The sequence below is a fragment of the Lissotriton helveticus genome, chromosome 3_1 (genome assembly GCF_964261635.1).
Source record: "Lissotriton helveticus chromosome 3_1, aLisHel1.1, whole genome shotgun sequence".
NCBI lineage: Eukaryota > Metazoa > Chordata > Amphibia > Caudata > Salamandridae > Lissotriton > Lissotriton helveticus.
Genome location: NC_136061.1, coordinates 1,195,306,280 through 1,195,327,322, shown reverse-complemented (window position 1 = coordinate 1,195,327,322; position 21,043 = coordinate 1,195,306,280).

Below are 21,043 nucleotides of genomic sequence, written 5' to 3'. Positions count from 1 at the left end.
CATATCATAGATTTGTTTTCAGCAATTTTCTTAAAAATATTCTCTGGGAGAATATTTTCGTTTGGAAACAAATTTGAAATTAATCGTGCATGTAAAGCTTCTTTGCCATGCTCACTTACTTTTCCAATTCTTACATTTTGTAGAATACTTTTATAATCTTCATCCTTTGACTGTTGCATATTTTGAAGCAGTTCTGCATATTTGAAATTTAACCATATATTAACATTTCCAATGCTTCCTAGGCACTTCCTGGTATCTTCATGCGTAAGCATTTTAAACACTGGTTGTCCTTTCACTGGAGTTAGCTGCAGTAGATCTGCAGTAGATCTCGGGTAGATCTCCAAAAACAATGATGTGTTTGCCTCCAAATAACACATCATACTCTGTTTTAAGAATTTCTTGCATTCTTAAATGCACAAAAGCAAGCATTACATTTGATGCCATGCTTACCTCATCAATGATAAGAAGTTTCATTTTCTTCAGGACTCAGGAAACTTCACAACTAGCTTCTCCAGATAGCTTATGGTATTGTAATTTATTATCATGCTCTACTGGCAGCATCAATAAACGATGTAAAGTAATCCCTTTAATGCTATGTGCTGCTAACCCAGTTGGAGCGGTAACAACACAAGACAGCGATGACTCCGTTCTTTTCTGCAGATAAGTTGCAATTGCTTTAATCAGAAAACTTTTTCCAGTTCCTGCTTCTCCACTCACGTACAGTCGGACAGGCATAAATGACGTACATGAGCACTCTTTTTTCTCATGATATAAACCATGCTCAATCTGTTCTGTGACTTCGTCATATATTTGTTTCTGCTCAACGTTTAGTTCTTTTTCCAAATCTTCTAAGTTAACTACATCCTCCTGAGCTTGTACCATGGCTCTTTCCACTTCATCCATGGCAGTGGCAGCTTAATTTTGGATAATGGTCCTCCTAATGGATCCTGACTCAATGAAGCAGAACTCTGACTGTCTTGAGAACTGTCTCTAGCAATCTCTGCTGCAATTGTAGCTTCTTGCTGTATTTCCTCGTTCAACATTTGCAGATAATTTGAAAAAACAGGACATTCTATGGTATCCTTGGTTCCATTGAAGGAATCTTCATAACTGAGAAAATCTCCAAGTAGTTCCTCTTCTGTACGCCAAGGCTTAAAGAGTTTCAAAAGAGCTAAATAGTAAAATTCCCTTTTGTCAAGAGATTCGCAACTCAATTTTCGATGATTAATCAAATGGCCTTTTCTTTGTTTCACCAGACATCCTTCACATCCAATTACAGCATATACTCCTTTATTGATATCTTCTGTGATGTTCCTCTTAAAAGTATAGCTTTGCAGAACTTCATAGAGACAAACGTTCTCAAGATGACTACTTCTATTTGGATAGTATGTATCCAACATGTTTGTCTTCAAAATATCTGTAGTGTTTGGTTCTTTCTCCGCCAAATACTCAATTTCTTGTACAGATTTCAAAACTCGGTTTCGTGTTGCAGCAAGACCTAGACTCACCCAAATGATTGTTCTAGATTTGGCATATAGACTTGCTGATGATAACCGATCAGAACATTCCTATGATCCAATTTCTCGATGCGACAACATCTTCAGACTGTAACTGTACAACTTCTTACTTAGACTCTTTTCATGTGAAATTTCCTCCCACATTTCCTTCAGTTCCGTCTTTTCTGATTTTGTGATGCAAGACGTCACATATCGAGCCACAGCAATTGAGTTGTCAGCAACATATTGAATATCCATGTTAGCATTCCACATGGACAAAATGACTGGGTTATAGTCATTTATATATTTGGACTCTTCATTTCTTCTTAAGTTGTATGTATTTTTCGGTGATTTTCTTGTCACAGTATGTCGCAGAGAAGACATAAAATTGTTCACTCTTCCTTTAGATATTACTGACTGGTCGTGGAAATCCAAAACAACATTTTGTGTAGAACTTTTCCTTGGATTTGAACTTTCGACGGCAGTATTTTCCACAACGATGGGTTTGAAAGCGTAAAACTTGATGTCTTAAATTGTTTTCTTCTGTACTTTTCGGAACAGCACATGTAGAATACTGTTCAATGAAACTCATCAATGTGTCATCCGAATCTGTTCCAAATTTGTGTGCATCTTTGATTCATAGCAGCATATGTATGTGAGGAGCACCTCTTGCTTGATACTCCTTTCTCCAAAAGAAATCCAAAACCTCTCCAAGCGGAGGATTTTTTTTGTTTGTGATAAAAGATATCATAGCTTCAAACCTATGTTTGAAATACCTGCATACATTAACTGGATCCAAAGAGCACAGTTCTCCAGGTGTCTTGTATTCAATATTTTCAATGTTTGCATTTGCCTCTCGTAGAAATTGAAGTAAGTCTTTCCAAGCATACTCAGCACAGCTAAGAGTGAGGAACCATGTAGGAGTTCCCAAGTTTCTTAGCATACATTTCAATTCCCCATGACGACGGTACCAATACTCGTTAGTACCACGCTGACATGCCATGAGATTAATTAGGTGAGATTACAAAACACTGTCTTGCAGTTTGACTTTATCCATAAAGTCCCTTGCCGAAACATTTTGCAGATGTACTCCACTTTTCAGTATATGGTACACTGCATAAGAAAGTCCAGACAAGTCACTCTCAAACAGTAGATGAAACAAATATGGAATGCATTGACGAAACCTTGGATCTTCTGCATATAATCTTAAAGTCCGGTATTCAGATGCAGGAATTTGAACAGGTTGGTCGTCATATCGTCCACCTTGACCTGTTGGAAATAACTGAGGAAAACAACGAGCTTCCAAACTTTCTTCCCATACACTAATGGGACTTCCTTTTGCTTCTTTCATTTGAAACAAGTCAATAGCATTCCCCATGACTTCTTTGGAATGCAAAGGATGAACACTATAATGTTCATAAATTTCTTCACTTCTAGAGACATCAACTTTTTCAATTTGCCCAGCTGAGAAATGACTGTCCTCTTCTGCAGTTGTTTCCTCTTCTCCAACATATACATTTTTGTAGTAGTGATTGTTTTTTTTACCAAATACAACGTTGCCTTTTTGACTTTCCAAACATCCACTAATTCTTGCCAGATTTTCTTACTCTTTGTCGGAACACCATTAACTAGAATAACCAGAGGTTCCTTTTCTACTTTTTCTACACCAATTGTATCAATATTTTTCTTAAAATCCAGAGGCAAATAAATAACTCTTCCCTTTAATCCTCTCTGTAAATCTGAAGGAGGCAATTTCCCTGTCTTAGGCTCCATGCGAACAATAGCCTGAAAAGGATGCACACATTGAATCAGAATAGACTCATAGGTATTTAAATCCATCAATTCGGAAGGAATGTCTACCAACTCCAGATTATTATGAACAGCTCTAGCAGGCATTCTGTTTTCATTTATTTAATTTATTATAACAATATTTACAAATACGTTGATCAGACCCCAAATCAAAACAATTTTCTACCAACAAATAAGTTGCAAATTCCTTCCGCTCATTATTATTTTCCATTTCACTTTTTACATATAAATCAACTAACCTAGTCTGATTCTTATAATGAGTTCGTCGACAACACACACAAGAAAAATTAGGCCTTTCACTTGAATTGACCTTAAACTTTGTAATTTCATGGTCAAATTTTTCTGTACTTGAAATCTGTACATTCTCTTCCACATTACCTTCTATTACTGTATCAGTTTCTGCACTGCCCTCTTTTTCACCAAAATAACAAAACTCAATTTCTTCACAAATGTTCTTCACATCTAATTCAGTTCCATGCAGAAGAGCGCTGTTTAACTGTTTTAGCTTAAGTGCTGGACTTTTTGCATAATACAACCTTCTCACTAATTTCCTCACTTTATTATGATGCACTGCTAAAATCCTAAAATGGTGAAAAACACTCTGACATACTTTTCTTGAAAGACAAGCCAGTGAATGCCCATGCAAACCTGTTTTTTCCCTCACTCTGCATGGATCTAACTCTTGCAACATCTTCATCTTTTGTTTTAGACTTTTCTTACTGTATGTCCGTAAGAAATTGAGAAACAAATCAATTGAATCAGTTGCACACTACAAATACTACTACAATTAGAAGTATACAATGGAGCCTTGGGACATCTACCTAAAACTTCATCCGCTAACACCTCTTCTGCATTTCTAGGCACAATGTTTTCTTTTTCAACTGGACAACTGTCTTTCACCTCATATGCTTGACCACTGGTGTCAACTGCATGCACCAAATCATTATCCTGAAAGTAACTCTCTTCATTTAAAAATGGCTCACAACTTGAACTATGCTTCCATTCTCCAGAAAAAAATCACAAAAATTAGTCCGATTAATTACTCTTTTCTACTTACATCTTGATTTCAAAAATTGATTACCTTATCTAGTGTACGAATTCTATTGATTACTAAACCGTATAATTTGTTTTTTACTTCAAATGCCTGATCCACAATCTTCACTATACTTTTTTTTCTTGTAAAAAGCAGTCTTCTTTTTAAAAATCTTTACATTTTTTAATAAATTTAAAACAATTCTGTTATAAAACATTCGTCTACAAATGTCAATAAATTGATTTCTCCGTCTATTACTATAGAGAATATCATCTCCTTTTACAGGTCTAACATTTTTTGGAGAGCTCTTCTTTTTCTTTGTATTTATAGATGATTTTTTTTTCTATGAAACAACATCCATATGTCTTTTGCATTGTCTTAATTTCCTAAAAAACACCTTTGTTTGCTTACCAGGAGCATTCTTTTTTTTCACTGAAGATTGTGTTTTGGATGAATCTTCTAATTGTGTGTTCTTGGCCAATAAAGCATGTTTGTAACTTTTTCTTCTTCTTTCCTTCGTCGGCATATTCTTTTATCTTTCTATAGATGATTACAATCTGTGGTAAAGAATAAATAACATATTATAGACCACTACTAACATACTACATAGCAATTACAATAAGTGAACCATATAAACACTAGTTTACAACATAAGTAAGTTTATAGCACAGCAACTGTGTCACAGCAACAGTGCAGTACAGTTTCATTATTATTCTCACTCTCTGCCTGCACCATCTCACTCTTTGCGTGTCTCATCTGACTCTGTGCCTGTGTCTCATCTGACTCTGTGCCTGTGTCTCATCTGACTCTGTGCCTGTGTCTCATCTGACTCTGTGCCTGTGTCTCATCTCACTCTGTGCCTGCCCTATCTCTCTCTTTGTGTATGTCATTTCTCTCTTTGCATGTCTCATCTCACTCTGTGCCTGTGTCTCATCTCACTCAGTGCCTGTGTCTCATCTCACTCTGTGCCTGTGTCTCATCTCACTCTGTGCCTGTGTCTCATCTGACTCTGTGCCTGTGTCTCATCTCACTCTGTGCCTGTATCTCATCTCACTCTGTGCCTGTGTCTCATCTCACTCTGTGCCTGTGTCTCATCTCACTCATTTTTGACAAGGATCACACTGAGTGTCTGTGTGAAATAAGGAATTATATTTTTACATTTTTCAAAAATGTCACCTGTGCCTGCTCACAGTTTGCATCTCTTAGCTTAAAGGGTACTCTGTGCCTGTGTCTCATCTCACTCTGTGCCTGTGTCTCATCTCACTCTGTGCCTGTGTCTCATCTCACTCTGTGCCTGTGTCTCATCTCACTCATTTTTGACAAGGATCACACTGAGTGTCTGTGTGAAATAAGGAATTATATTTTCACATTTTTCAATAATGTCACCTGTGTTTGCTCACAGTTTGCATCTCTTAGCTTAAAGGGTACTCTGTGCCTGTGTCTCATCTCACTCTGTGCCTGTGTCTCATCTCACTGAGTGTCTTTGTCTCATCTTACTCATTTTTGACAAGGATCACACTAAGTGTCTGTGTGAAATAAGGAATTATATTTTCAAATGTTTTAATAATGTCACATGTGTCTGCTCACAGTTTGCATCTCTTAGCTTAAAGGGTACTCTGTGCCTGTGTCTCATCTCACTCTGTGCCTGTATCTCATCTCACTCTGTGCCTGTGTCTCATCTCACTCACTTTTTAGAAGGATCACACTAAGGGGCCCATTGGATGTCAGGCAGATTGCATCCGCCAGGCTGACGGTAGCCACCGCCAGCCTGGCGGGGGCCATCCGCCCGACACCCTTCCCTGAATTCCCCCCCCCGCCATATTAGTATGGGGGGGGACCACGGCGGAAGAAAACACCACCCGCCACTTTCCCGCCCCGGTCGCCTTGCGAATATGGTGGCGGTGTCTATGAGACACCGCCAGCCATATTGTAATGGGCATTTTGCAATGCTTTTCGACACGGAAAGGCATGCGGTGTTCACTCTGGGTGGCCCCTGTGGGCCCCCAGAGTGACTGCCAAAGGGGGGTGGCACACGGGGTGTACCTGTGGTACCCCCCTGCATTTGCATAATAGCAGCGGCAGGCACTGCGCGGTCCCTGCCGCTTCGATTATGCAAATGCGTGCATTTGTTTTTAACATTGTGGTGGGCAGTGCATTGAGCACCGCTCCCCACAATGTTAAATTGAGGAATGCACCTGCCACTCTGGCGGGCGCATCCTAATGCCAATGTCGGGACCCCCGCCCTTTAGGCCGGCGGTCCCGATCTCCGTTAGGGTAACGGGCGGACAAAGTCCGCCCGCCATCCTAATGGACCCCTAAGTGTCTGTGTGAAATAAGGAATTATATTTTCACATTTTTCAATAATGTCACCTGTGTTTGCTCACAGTTTGCATCTCTTAGCTTAAAGGGTACTCTGTGCCTGTGTCTCATCTCACTCTGTGCCTGTGTCTCATCTCACTCTGTGCCTGCCCCATCTCTCTCTTTGTGTATGTCATTTCTCTCTTTGCATGTCTCATCTCACTCTGTGCCTGTGTCTCATCTCACTCAGTGTCTGTGTCTCATCTCACTCTGTGCCTGTGTCTCATCTCACTCTGGGCCTGTGTCTCATCTCACTCTGTGCATGTGTCTCATCTCACTCTGTGCCTGTGTCTCATCTCAGTCATTTTTGACAAGGATCTCACTGAGTGCCTCTGTGTGAAATAAGGAATTATATGTTCATATTTTTCAATAATGTCACCTGTGTCTGCTCACAGTTTGCATCTCTTAGCTTAAAGGGTACTCTGTGCCTGTGTCTCATCTCACTCTGTGCCTGTGTCTCATCTGACTAGGTGCCTGTGTCTCCTCTCATTCATTTTTGACAAGGATCACACTGAGTGTCTGTGTGAAATAAGGAATTATATTTTCACATTTTTCAATACTGTCACCTGTGTCTGCTCACAGTTTGCATCTCTTAGCTTAAAGGGTACTCTGTGCCTGTGTCTCATCTCACTCTGTGGCTGTGTCTCATCTCACTCTGTGCCTGTGTCTCATCTCACTCATTTTTTACAAGGATCACACTGAGTGTCTGTGTGAAATAAGGAATAATATTTTCACATTTTTCAATAATGTCACCTGTGTGGCGTACCCCAAAGCGCTCGGAGCGCGCATGTAGATATATACATGTTTTTTAAGTTAATTTTCGTAAAAACCACTGGAGCAATTTTCACCAAATATAGAAAAGGCACTTCTGCGTACCAGTCCCTACAATTTTGCAAATTTTGGTGTAATTCCATTCAGCTGTTCAGGCTGTAGCCGTGTCTCAACGTCCTATGGAAATTAACATGGGGAAAACATATTTAAACATTTAAACTTTACAGAAACACACAGTCACTGGATGATGTCATCAGTGATGTCATTTGAGAAGTCATCAGTGATGTCACTGACCATGTCATGAATGATTTAATATGTGACATCAGCAGTGCATTGCAGGGGTACGAGTTATAGTTAGCTGAACTAACTATAACGGCCGAATTTCTCTGGTTTTGCACAAGTGAAATGTCCAACTAACTATAACGTCCCTGAAACCTGTGGTTTTTTTCATTTAATATATAGTTGTTCCATCTCTGCTGAATAAACAACTGCTTCAAAAGCCTTGTGGTGTCCGCTGCTGCTGTGATTTTTATGAGACAACAGCGTGTGTTTGGCTTTACGATGCTCGTCTCCTCGCTGAGCACCGGCGTTGTTAGAGGAAGGGGAAAGGCAATTTTAATGTTCTGCACTGAGCTACGGCTGAGATATATATATATATATATATATATATATATATATATATATATATATATATATTCACTGAAAAAACCATAGGTTATACACCATATATAGTTAGGAATTAGCATTTAAAAAACCTTATTTTACTCACACAAAACCAATGAAATTCCATATATAGTTAGTTGTACTAACTATATATCGCGCACCCGCAATCCACTGCTGATCATGTCACATATTACATCATTCATGACATGGTCAGTGACATCACTGATGACATCACTGATGACATCTCAAATGACATCACTGATGACATCACTGATGACATCTCAAATGACACCAGGTAAGAGTTTTTAAGGTCATACGGCAATTTTTTTTTGAAAATTAAAACAGAATCATTGCAGAATGACCAGCCATTTCTAGACTTTAAATAAGCTGTGTAATGTCCTGATGTTATTGAAGGGCCGTCATGATATATAATTGCTGCAGTTACAAAAGTCCTTCCTGATATTGACAACTGCGAAGCTACAAAATTTTTAATTAAAGTTGTCAATTTTGTTCCATCAGGCCTACATCGTTGGAACATTAAAATGACATACTGGCCATATGTTCGTATAAATAATGTGGACATCATTTCAGATTTACATTGGCTACACTCCATGTTGTGATCAGCTGCTTTTACTAGCTTATTAAAGGAGACTGATTTACTGTCTGGCAAAGTTCAATATATAAATCTTTCTGAGTCTACACTAGTAGTACTTGATACCATACAGTTCTCGCAGTCATGCTGCCATTGATAAGAAAGCCCAAACAGCTGATCTACATCTACACCTTCAGCATGCAATACATCAAGCATATACATTAAAAACTCCTGACAATCTTGCTGAATATTTTGAGAGAATTGTGTTTGGCCTGAACATCTGTCTAACAGATTTCGAATTTCAGACACACTTTCTATGTTTGTTCTATCAGTGCTACATTTCTCTAACACAGAATTTAACAAACTGCAAAATCTTTGATCAGAATTGACCACAATCTCTTCTTTTACATTTTCTAGAGAAAACAAAACATTAACCACTACATTAGCATAGCAGTTGACACCAGAACTGTTTTCAAATTGAAAACCAACAACATCTTCAACAGAATCCTTTTTGTTTCTGCTTGTAATTTTAGGTTCATCGACTTTTCGTCTTTTTGCTACAACCTCCCCAGTATTGGTCACATTTCTTCGTTTCCGGCCTACCACACGTTTCTCAAACAAAGGATACTGAGGCAAATGTGGCGCATACTCTCTTCTTAACCTATTGTATTCCTTAACACAATCTAGATCCGCACAAATGTTTGTGACATCACACTCAATCAAGTACAATCCCGATAAAGTTCTAACTCGTGACAATGCCACATATGCCATACCCTCTTTGAACACAGAACTGCCAATATTCACCAATGCACAGTCTACACTTAAACCTTGCGATTTATGGATTGTCACCGCATATGCCAAGCAAACAGGAAACTGCTTACGGCGAACATATAAGTCTTTTACAAGCAAAAATCTAGCAGAGCAACGACCAATTAGCTGTACTTTCTCAATGCCATCAAATTTAATTTTTAAAAATTCAATTCCATCTCTATTTCTGTATTTTACAAAATCAACAACATTACCCATTGATCCATTTACCAGACCTCTTTCAACATGTAAATTCCTTCTTAAAATTATACGGCAGTTCAAGCACACATTCAGAGTCTTTTCAAAACCTGCAGTTTTAGATATACTCTTCTCTAATGAATCCAATTTTGTTTTCAGATTCTCAGACAAAATAATTGTTGATCCCATATGCTCTACTCTGTCAATAGCTTCCAGTTTCACAATCTCTTGCTTTTCTAAATGCAACATTTTGTTGTTGAATTTGGCACATTCTGCAAGAGTTGGCATCAAACATATTCCAGATTTCTTATCAGTAATTTTCTGAAAAATATTCTCAGGCACAACATCTTGTTCTGGATATAAATTTGACAGTAATCGTGCATGTAAAGCTTCTTTCCCATGCTCGGTCACTTTTCCAATTCTAACATCTTGTAGAATAGTCTTGTAAACTTCATCCTTCGCCTGACGCATATTTTCATGCAGTTCAGCATAATTGAAGTTTAACCATATATTGACGTTGCCAATGCTGCCTAGGCACTTCCTGGTATCTTCATGCGTGAGCATTTTGAACACAGGTTGCCCTTTCACTGGTGTCAGCTGCAAAAGATCTCCGAAAACAATGATGTGTTTGCCACCAAATAACACATCATACTCTGTTTTGAGAACTTCTTGCATTCTCAAATGCACAAAGGCAAGCATGACATTGGAAACCATGCTTACTTCGTCAATGATAAGAAGTTTCATTTTCCTCAAGATTCTTGAAACTTCAAAACAAGCATCTCCAGATAGCTTGTGATATTGTAATTTGTTGTCATGCTCCACTGGCAGCATCAGTAAACGATGTAAAGTAATCCCTTTAATGTTATGTGCTGCCAGTCCAGTTGGAGCGGTGACAACACAAGACAGCGATGACTCTGTCCTTTCCTGCAAATAGCATGAAATTGCTTTAATGAGGAAACTTTTTCCAGTTCCCGCTTCTCCACTCACGTACAGTCGGACAGGCTTCAACGACGTACATGAGCACTCTTTCTTGTCATGACTTAATCCATGATCAATTTGCATGGTAACTTCGTCATATATTTTCCTCTGCTCAACGTTGAGTTGTCTTTCCAACTCTTCTAAGTTAACCGCATCCTCCTGAGCATGTGCCATGGCTCTTTCCACTTCATTCATAGCAGTGGCAGCTTCATTTTCGATAACAGGTCCTCCTAGTGGATCCTGACTCAATGAAGCAGAACTCTGACTGTCCTGAGAACTGTCTCTGGCAATCTCGGCTGCAATCGTTGCTTCCTGCTCAATTTCCGCATTCAACATTTCTACATATTTGGGAAAAGCAGGACATTCTATGGTCTCCTTGGCAGCATTGAAAGAGTCTTCGTAACAGAGGAAATCTCCAAGCAGTTCCTCTTCTGCACGCCAAGGCTTGAAAAGTTGCAAAAGTGCTAAATAGAAAAACTCCTTTTTTTTCAGGAGATTCGCCAGTCAATTTTCGATGGTTTACCAAGTGGCATTTTCTTTGCTTGACCAGACATCCCTCACTTCCTATTACAGCATACACTCCTTTCTCAGTATCTTCTTTGATGTTCCTCTTGAATATGTAATTTTGAAGAACCTCATACAGACAAACATTGTCGAGGTGACTGCTTCTATTTGGATAATATGTATCCAACATGTTGGTCTTCAAAATGTCAGTACTGTTTGGCTCCTTTTCCGCCAAATACTCAATTTCCCGCACAGGTTTCAGAACTCGATTACGCGTTGCAGCAAGACCAAGACTCGCCCAAACGATACTCCTGGACTTGGCATAGAGACTTGCTGAAGACAACCGGTCAGAGCATTCGTACGCTCCGATTTCTCGATGCGACAACATCTTCAGACTGAAACTGTACAACTTCTTGCTGAGGCTCTTTTCATGGGAAATGTCCTCCCACATATCCTTCAATTCTGTCTTCTCTTTTTTGGTGATGTAAGATGTCACATACCGAGCCACAGCCATACAGTTATCAGCCACAAACTGTATATCCATGTTAGCATTCCACATGGACAAAATCACCGGGTTGTAGTCGTTGATGTACTTGGACTCTTCGTTCCTCTTCAAATTGTATGTGTTTTTAGGTGATTTCTTCATCACATTATGTCGCAGCGAAGACATCAAACTGTTTACTCTTCCTTTAGAAATCACCGGTCGTGGAAAGCCGAAACGACATTTGGTGTAGAACTTGTCCTTGTTTCGGAATTTACGACGGCAGTACTTTCCACATCGATGGCTTTGGAAACGCAGAACTTTTTCTCTTAGGCTTTTCTTCTCCTTTGCGTTTGGAACAGCACACGTAGAATACTGTTGGATGAAACTCATCACTGAGTCTTCTGGATCCGTTCCAAATTTAGGTGCATCCTTGATCCACAGCAGCATATGTATATGAGGAGCACCTCTTGCTTGGTACTCCTTTCTCCAGAAGAAATCCAACACCTCTCCAAGAGGTGGATTCTTCTTATTCATGATGAAAGACATCATAGCTTCAAATCTATGATTGAAGTACCTACATACATTGACTGGATCCAAAGAGCACAGTTCTCCGGGTGTCTTGAATTCGATGTTATCTACGTTAGCATTTGCCTCTCGTAGAAATTCAAGTAAGTCTTCCCAGCCATACTCGGCACAGCTCAGAGTGAGGAACCATGTGGGAGTACCTAAGTTCCTCAGCATACATTTTAAATCACCATGACGACCGTACCAGTACTCATTAGTACCACGCTGACACGCCATGAGATTAATCAGGTGAGAATCCAAAATACTGTCTTGGACATTGACTTTATCCATAAAGTCACTTGCCGAGATGTTTTGCATGTGTATACCACTTTTCAAGATGTGGTTCACTGCATATGACAGTCCAGACAGATCGCTTTCAAACAGGAGATGAAACAAATAAGGAATGCATTGTCGAAACCTAGCATCTCCTGCATACAATCGCAAAGTCCGGTATTCAGAAGCAGGAATTTGATGAGGCCGCTCATCATATCTTCCTCCCTGACCTGTTGGAAAAAGCTGTGGGAAACACCGAGCTTCCAAACTTTCCTCCCAAACACTAATGGGACTCCCTTTGGCTTGTTTCATTTGAAACAACTCAATAGCATTCCCCATGACTTCCTTGGAATGCAAAGGATGAACACTATAATGTTCATATATTTCTTCACTAGTAGAGGGTTCTACTTTCTCAATTTGACCAGCACACAAATCGCTATCCTCTTCCTCACTTACTTCCTCTTCTGCAACATATACATTCTTATAGTATTTATTATTTTTTTTCAAATACAATGTTGCCTTTTTAACTTTCCTAACATCTACTAAATCTTGCCATATTTTCTTATTCTTTGTCGGAACCCCATTAACTAAGATAACCAGAGGTTCCTCTTCCACTTTTTCTACTCCAATTGTGTTAATGTTTTTCTTCAAATCTAGAGGCAAATAAACAACTCTTCCCTTTAATCCTCTCTGTAAATCTGATGGAGGCAATTTCCCTGTCTTTGGCTCCATTCTTACAATAGCCTGAAAGGGATGGATACTTTGAATCAAAATAGATTCATAAGTATTTAAATCCTTCAATTCAGAAGGAATCTCAATCAATTCCAGATTATTATGAACTGCTCTAGCAGGCATCTGGTTTTGATTTAATTTGTTACAACAATAAGTACACACACGTTGATCCAATCCCAAATCAAAACAATTTTCTACCATCAAGTATGTTGTGAAATCCTTCCATTCACTATTATTTTCCCTTTTTGCATATAAATCCACTAACTTAGTCTGATTCTTATAATAAGTGCGTCGACAACACACACAAGTGAAATTTGGCCTCTCACTTGATTTGACCTGAAACGTCGCAATTTCCCTCTGGAAATTATCTGTACTGGAAACCTGTACACTATCTTCCACATTACCCGCTTCTTCTTGGTCAATTTCAACATTCTCCTCTTTACTTCCAAAGTAACAAAACTCAATTTCTTCACATATATTCTTCACATCTATTTCAGAACCATGCAAAAGAGCAGCGCATAATTGTTTAAGCATAATTGCTGGACTCTTAGCATAATACAACATTCTAACTAATTTCCTCACTTTATTATGATGCACTGCTAGCATCCTGAAATGATGAAAAACACTCTGGCATACTCTCCTGGAAAGACAAGCCAGTGAATGACCATGCAAACCTGTCACTTCTCTCACTCTGCAAGGATCTAATTCTTGCAACAATCTTATTTTCTGCTTCAAACTTTTCTTATTAAATGACCGTACAAAATCACAAAGCAAATTGATGGAATCCTGTCGCACACTACAAATACTACTACACTTCCAGGTGTACACAGGACCCTTAGCACGTCTTCCTAAAACCTCATTACCTAACACCTCTTCTGCCTCTGTTGTCACAAGTTTTTCTTTTTCAACTGGACAACCATCTTTCACTTCATAAGCACGACCACTGGTGTCAACTGCATGCACCAAATCATTATCCTGGAAATAACTCTCCTCATTAAAAAATGCCTCCGAGCTTGAACTATGCATCCATTCTCCAGAAAAAACGTCACAAAAATTACTACGATTAACTATTCTCTTCCATCTACTATTTCTTTTGAAATCATAAATTGCCTTGTTTAGCTTCCTAATTCTATTGATTATCAAAATAAATAACTTACGTTTAATTTCAAATGCCTCATTAATAACTTTCTCAACTTTTTTTTTTCTCTTATAAAAAACCACTTTCTGTTGACCTTTCTTAATATTTTTTAACAAATTGCCAATTATCCTGTTGCGGAACATTCGTTTACGAATGTCCCTAAACTGTTGTTTCCTTCTACTATCATGCACAGAGTTATCTCTTGCTCTAGCAGTAACATTTTTGATTGGCCTTTCCTTTCCATTTGAATTGCTTCTCTTTTTATGGACTGAAACATTTTCTGTAGTAATATTTTTTTTACTACACATATTTCTTATGAATGTTTTTGTACTCTTACCCGGTGCTTTCTTCGTGACTTGACAAATATTTTTGTTAGAGGACTGCTGCTTCTTTTGATTGGCCTGCTGTCTTTGACGTTTTGCAGCCTTTCTCTCTCTTTCTTTCGTTGGCATGGTGAAATGTTGAAATGATCTGCAGTTGAATCTGTGGTAAAATATATTAAAAAATGTTATTAACCACTATTACCAAACAGTAAATCAATAACAGTGATCAAAAACTTAACACACTACTTGACATTTTAAATAGAAGATTTTTTAGTCCTTGGCAAATTTACAATACAGAAATAGCAGAAAAGAAATGGAATTTATATTCATGTTACCTGTGCTATTTTATATGTGAATCTGATCTAATTTTATGATCATTTTTTAATATTTTATTGAAGACACTACACATAACCTGTTTTTGAAGGTGTCTTTATTTTTAAATTAAACGGTTTACACTTTTACTTTTTATTTATTATAAATTTTAAAAATAAATGTTTATAGTTCCATAGGCTCAAGCAGGTCAGCTTCCCACCCTATGTCATATAATTCGGACAAATCTGCATCCTCATCACGCTCTTCTTCATCCTCAGGATTTAAATCATCCAAGGGATCAACATCCACTGATGTTTCAATTACAAGTTCAATGATGAGGTCAAAATCAACTGATTGCAGATTGTCGCTCATGTTGATGTTGTCTTTATCTTTAAAGAAAGATAACAACAATGAGATGTTGCAGAGTAAGAGACAAATCTCAGAGATTATAATAGTAAAATTGTTTAACAAGAGTAACATTTTGCAGCTATTATTTAGCCATGTCCAGCGATGCTGAGCAGGTGAAGCCTATGTCTAATTTTTCAGTGAACAGGACTCATCTCTTCTTAACCTTGGATAAGCCTCACCAACTCTGTGTCCCCTGCACATACTTAAATGTAAAGGGGCAGATTTATGTTAAATGGCACATCCCCAGGCATGCACCAGTTAACGTGCACCGCTGCTCTGCCACCCATGGTGTGCCGTATTTACAATCAGATAGGAGAAAGCTGCGTCAAAACCCTGCGCCTGCTTTAAGCAGGCATAGGTCTTGACGCAACATTGTGGAGATGGGGCACCCTTGAGCCTTGCTTGAGCTGCATCGCACTTGCGATACAATTCCAGCAATGCGCCACCTTTACAGCACAGATACGTCACGCATCTGTGCCATTTTTGCCCCATGCTGCGCCGCATTGTAAATGCAGCACACCATGGGTGGCGGAACAGCGGCGCAGGATGACTGGCACATCCCTGGTGATCCGCCAGTCATCATAAATCTATCCCTAAGCTTCTTATCTTGTTACAGATGAACCGCCATATGTACCATCAAACTATTTTGCATTTCCTAAATAGCGAATTTTAAGGAATAAATAGCAATTCTTTACCATTCCTAATTTGCAATGAGCAAATTGCTAATTGCAAATTACCCATTCATTTCCATGGGCTAGGAGGCTCATAGGAATGAAGGTGCAATTTGCGATTAGCAATTAGCTCATCGCAAATTAGGAATTTTTCCAAGGGTGCATGGGTGTCTCAAGAACACCCTGCTGCACCCCTGAAAAAGAAATTTGGGGGCATATGGCGCACATACATGCCCTAAGGGCATGTATTGGCGTCATGTGGCACCTTTTGTTTTTGGAAAAAAATGTTTTTTGAAAAGAATTCGCAAATTACCACAAACTAGAAGTTGGTGGTAGTTTCCAAATCCTTAATGTCATTTTTTACATATTTTTTGTTTGATACATTGCATTTAAGAAATCGCAAAATTTGCAAATCCTTCAGTGCAATCGCAAAATAAGGAATAGCAAATTTTGAATTAAGGACATTTTTAGTCATTTCCACATGTGCAGTGTTTTCAAATTATGATTTGAAAATCGTTTTTGGGGAAAAGGAATGGTTTGCAAATTTATGACAAGGACATAATGGTGTATGCTTCTCTATAAGGCATTTCACTGTCTCTGATGTCATTTTTCCCATATTACATTATAAGACCTTTCCCCATGGAGCACATTCCTTGTAAATATGCTCCCACCTGTGCATGGTGAATTTAGATTTTGACTGTTTGAGTCACATAGCCATGTTAAAAGTGACCCAAAAAAATTGCAAACGCTTTAAAAAAACACATTCATGTGTCTTAAGCACATTTTAAGTCATTTCCCCGTGGACAGTGTTTTGTAAGTGGCGCAAAAGAGGCATACACCTATCATAAATCTGTCCCTAGCATTTTAAATGATTAATTCATGATGACGATAAGGTGTGGCCTATCCAGAGGTTTGTTTAAGGTGAGGCCTACTCAGGATTGCAGATTAAAGTTACACTTGATGAAGAATACAGAGGACATAATACATGTAAAGCTCTACCAATGAAGTAAGTAATGTCCACTTCATTGCGCCAGTCATCATAAATGTATCCCTAAGCTTCTTATCTTGTTAGACATCAACCGGCATATGTATCATATAACTATTTTGCATTTCCAAAATAGCAAATTTTAAGGAATAAATAGCAATTCTTTTCCATTCCTAATTTGCAATGAGCAAATTGCTAATTGCAAATTACCCATTCATTTCCATGGGCTAGGAGGCTCATAGGAATGAAGGTGCAATTTGCGATTAGCAATTAGCTCATCGCAAATTAGGAATTTTTCCAAGGGTGCATGGGTGTCTCAAGAACACCCTGCTGCACCCCTGAAAAAGAAATTTGGGGGCATATGGCGCACATACATGCCCTAAGGACATGTATTGGCGTCATATGGCACCTTTTGTTTTTTGGAAAAAAATGTTTTTTGAAAAGAATTCGCAAATTACCACAAACTAGAAGTTGGTGGTAGTTTCCAAATCCTTAATGTCATTTTTTACATATTTTTTGTTTGATACATTGCATTTAAGAAATCGCAAAATTTGCAAATCCTTCAGTGCAATCGCAAAATAAGGAATAGCAAATTTTGAATTAAGGACATTTTAAGTCATTTCCACATGTGCAGTGTTTTCAAATTATGATTTGAAAATCGTTTTTGGGGAAAAGGAATGGTTTGCAAATTTATGACAAGGACATAATGGTGTGTGCTTCTCTATAAGGCATTTCACTGTCTCTGATGTAATTTTTCCCATATTACATTATAAGACCTTTCCCCATGGAGCACATTCCTTGTAAATATGCTCCCACCTGTGCATGGTGAATTTAGATTTTGACTGTTTGAGTCACATAGCCATGTTAAAAGTGACCCAAAAAAATTGCAAACGCTTTAAAAAAACACATTCATGTGTCTTAAGCACATTTTAAGTCATCTCATTTCCCCGTGGACAGTGTTTTGTAAGTGGCGCAAAAGAGGCATACACCTATCATAAATCTGTCCCTAGCATTTTAAATGATTAATTCATGATGACGATAAGGTGTGGCCTATCCAGAGGTTTGTTTAAGGTGAGGCCTACTCAGGATTGCAGATTAAAGTTACGCTTGATGAAGAATACAGAGGACATAATACATGTAAAGCTCTACCAATGAAGTAAGTAATGTCCACTTCATTGCGCCAGTCATCATAAATGTATCCCTAAGCTTCTTATCTTGTTAGACATCAACCGGCATATGTATCATATAACTATTTCGCATTTCCAAAATAGCAAATTTTAAGGAATAAATAGCAATTCTTTACCATTCCTAATTTGCAATGAGCAAATTGCTAATTGCAAATTACCCATTCATTTCCATGGGCCAGGATGCCCATATGAATGAAGGTGCAATTTGCGATTAGCAATTAGCTCATCGCAAATTAGGAATTTTTCCAAAGGTGCAGGGGTGTCTCAAGAACACCCTGCTGCACCCCTGAAAAAGAAATTTGGGGGCATATGGCGCACATAAATTTTAACAACATTCCATTACCTCAAAAACGATTTTCAATTCATAATTAGAAAACACTGCCCACAGGGAAATTACTTAAAATGTCCTTAAGACACATGAAAGTGTTTTTTGAAAGCTTTTGCAATTTTTTTGGGTCACTTTTAACATGGTTATGTAACTCAAACAGTAAAAACCAAAATTAACATGCACAAGTGTGACCATATTTACAATGAATGTGCCCCACGGAGAAAGGTCTTTTAATATAATATGGGAAAAATGACATCAGAGACACAGAAATGCCTTATAAAGAAGCATACACCATTATATCCTTGTCATAAATTTACAAACCATTCCTTTTCCCCAAAAACGATTTTCAAATCATAATTTGAAAACACTGCACATGAGGAAATGACTTAAAATGTCCTTAAGACACATGAAAGTGTTTTTTGATTGCCTTTCCAGCACGGTTGGGTCACTTTTAACATGGCTATTTAACACAAACATTCAAAATCTAAATTTGCCATGCACAGGTGGGAGCATATTTACAAGCAATTTGCGCCACAGAGAAAGGTCTTACATTAAAATGGGAAAAATAACATCAGAGACAGTCAATTGCCTTATAAAAAAGCATACACCATTATGTCCTTGTCATAAATTTAAAAACAATTCCTTTTCCCCAAAAACGATTTTCAAATCATAATTTCAAAACACTGCACATGGGAAAATTACTTAAAATGTCCTTAAGACACATAAAAGCATTTTTTGATTGCCTTTGCAGCATGTTTGTATCACTTTTAACATGGCTATGTAACACAAACATTCAAAATCTAAATTTACCATGCACAGGTGGGAGCATATTTACAAGCAATTTGCGCCACAGAGAAAGGTCTTACATTAAAATGGGAAAAATAACATCAGAGACATTCAATTGCATTATAAAGAAGCATACACCATTATGTCCTTGTCAGAAATATTATAACCATTCATCTTCCTCAAAAACGATTCTCAAGTCATAATTTGAAAAGACTCCACAGCTCCTATGCAGAAAAACACCCTGTCAGTACTAATACATCACATTTTCTCCAATTACATTTTCTCAAAGAAACAAAATCTATTTGTAAAACACTTGAGACAAAGCAACATTTGAAAAACACAACTTTCTTCATAATTTTCTCCTTAAAGCACACTATTCTCTATCTAAATTAAAGAAATATTTTCTCACCTTAGCAAATACTTTGAGTTTGAAAACAGTCTCAGAAACACACCAATTTGTCTTCAGCAGAGCAAAAGGTATGCACTCCAGAGTCTGCAGCTATCAAAAGCACAGAAATGCTGTAATTCTTCACACATATCTCTCATGTCACCCAATCAAAACTCTTCCCTCACTTTTTTTCAAATGAAAACCCTTCCCCCTCTGCCATTTCATGCCTTTTCTGCATAGCAACCACCTCTTGCAAGACCTCTGGTGTTTGCAAGTTCACACAACAATGTTGCAATTGAACTCTGAACTCTCAGTGCACCTGCATATCCACTGCAATCTTTCATTTAATGATTATTTATTGACCATTCAAAATACATCTTTCAAAGAACTCATCCATGCACCCTAACTTTCTGTTTTCAGCAATCAAAATCCACCAATCACTGTTACTGCTTCATTAACACAGAAACTCCACAGTTTTTTTCATTTTAAACTCTCATTTTTTCAACTGCCATTTCATTGCCACACTTCATCTGACTGCAGCAGAACCTTCTCTCACCATGTTTTCTGTCTGGATTGTTGGACATAGTTATATCCACTGGGCTCACAGGTATGCTGAGAACAGAAATTTACCTAACCTCAATTTACAAGATGTGGAAATTAAATGGTTTGGCCACAGAGGATTAAAATGTCACCAATTGATACCATTGGTGAAAACCTTTATGCATTTGCCCAAACCTGACCTGTTAATTGTGCACTGTGGAGGTAATGATTTGGGCACTTTGACTGGGGTAGGTCTGGAAATGCTTTTAAAGGACACCTTTGAGCAATTGATGGCACTTTTTCCTCAGACTGCCTTGGTATATTCAAATATATGCCAAAGACAGAAATGGAGGTGGTCAAACCAATTTTGTCCACAAATTGAGAAGTCGAGGAAGCATGTAAACAAATCTGTTTCAGCTTACATGAGAGACCATGGAATGGGCTCCCTGTACAACAATAACTTGCGTTACTACATGCAAGATATCTACAGAGGAGATGGAGTTCACTTCTCAGATGAGGGCAACAGAATTTTCACTCTGAATTTAAGACTGTGCATTGGTACCTACTTATAAGTACCTAAATGTACCATAAACCCAAAAGCTCTTCTCAGAGCTACCCTACATCTGATCACTCACAATTATTATTTTTCTCTAACTTTTTTCACTAATTTTCAACAAAGTACGCTCCCCGGGGCGCTACCCGGTACGCGAACCGG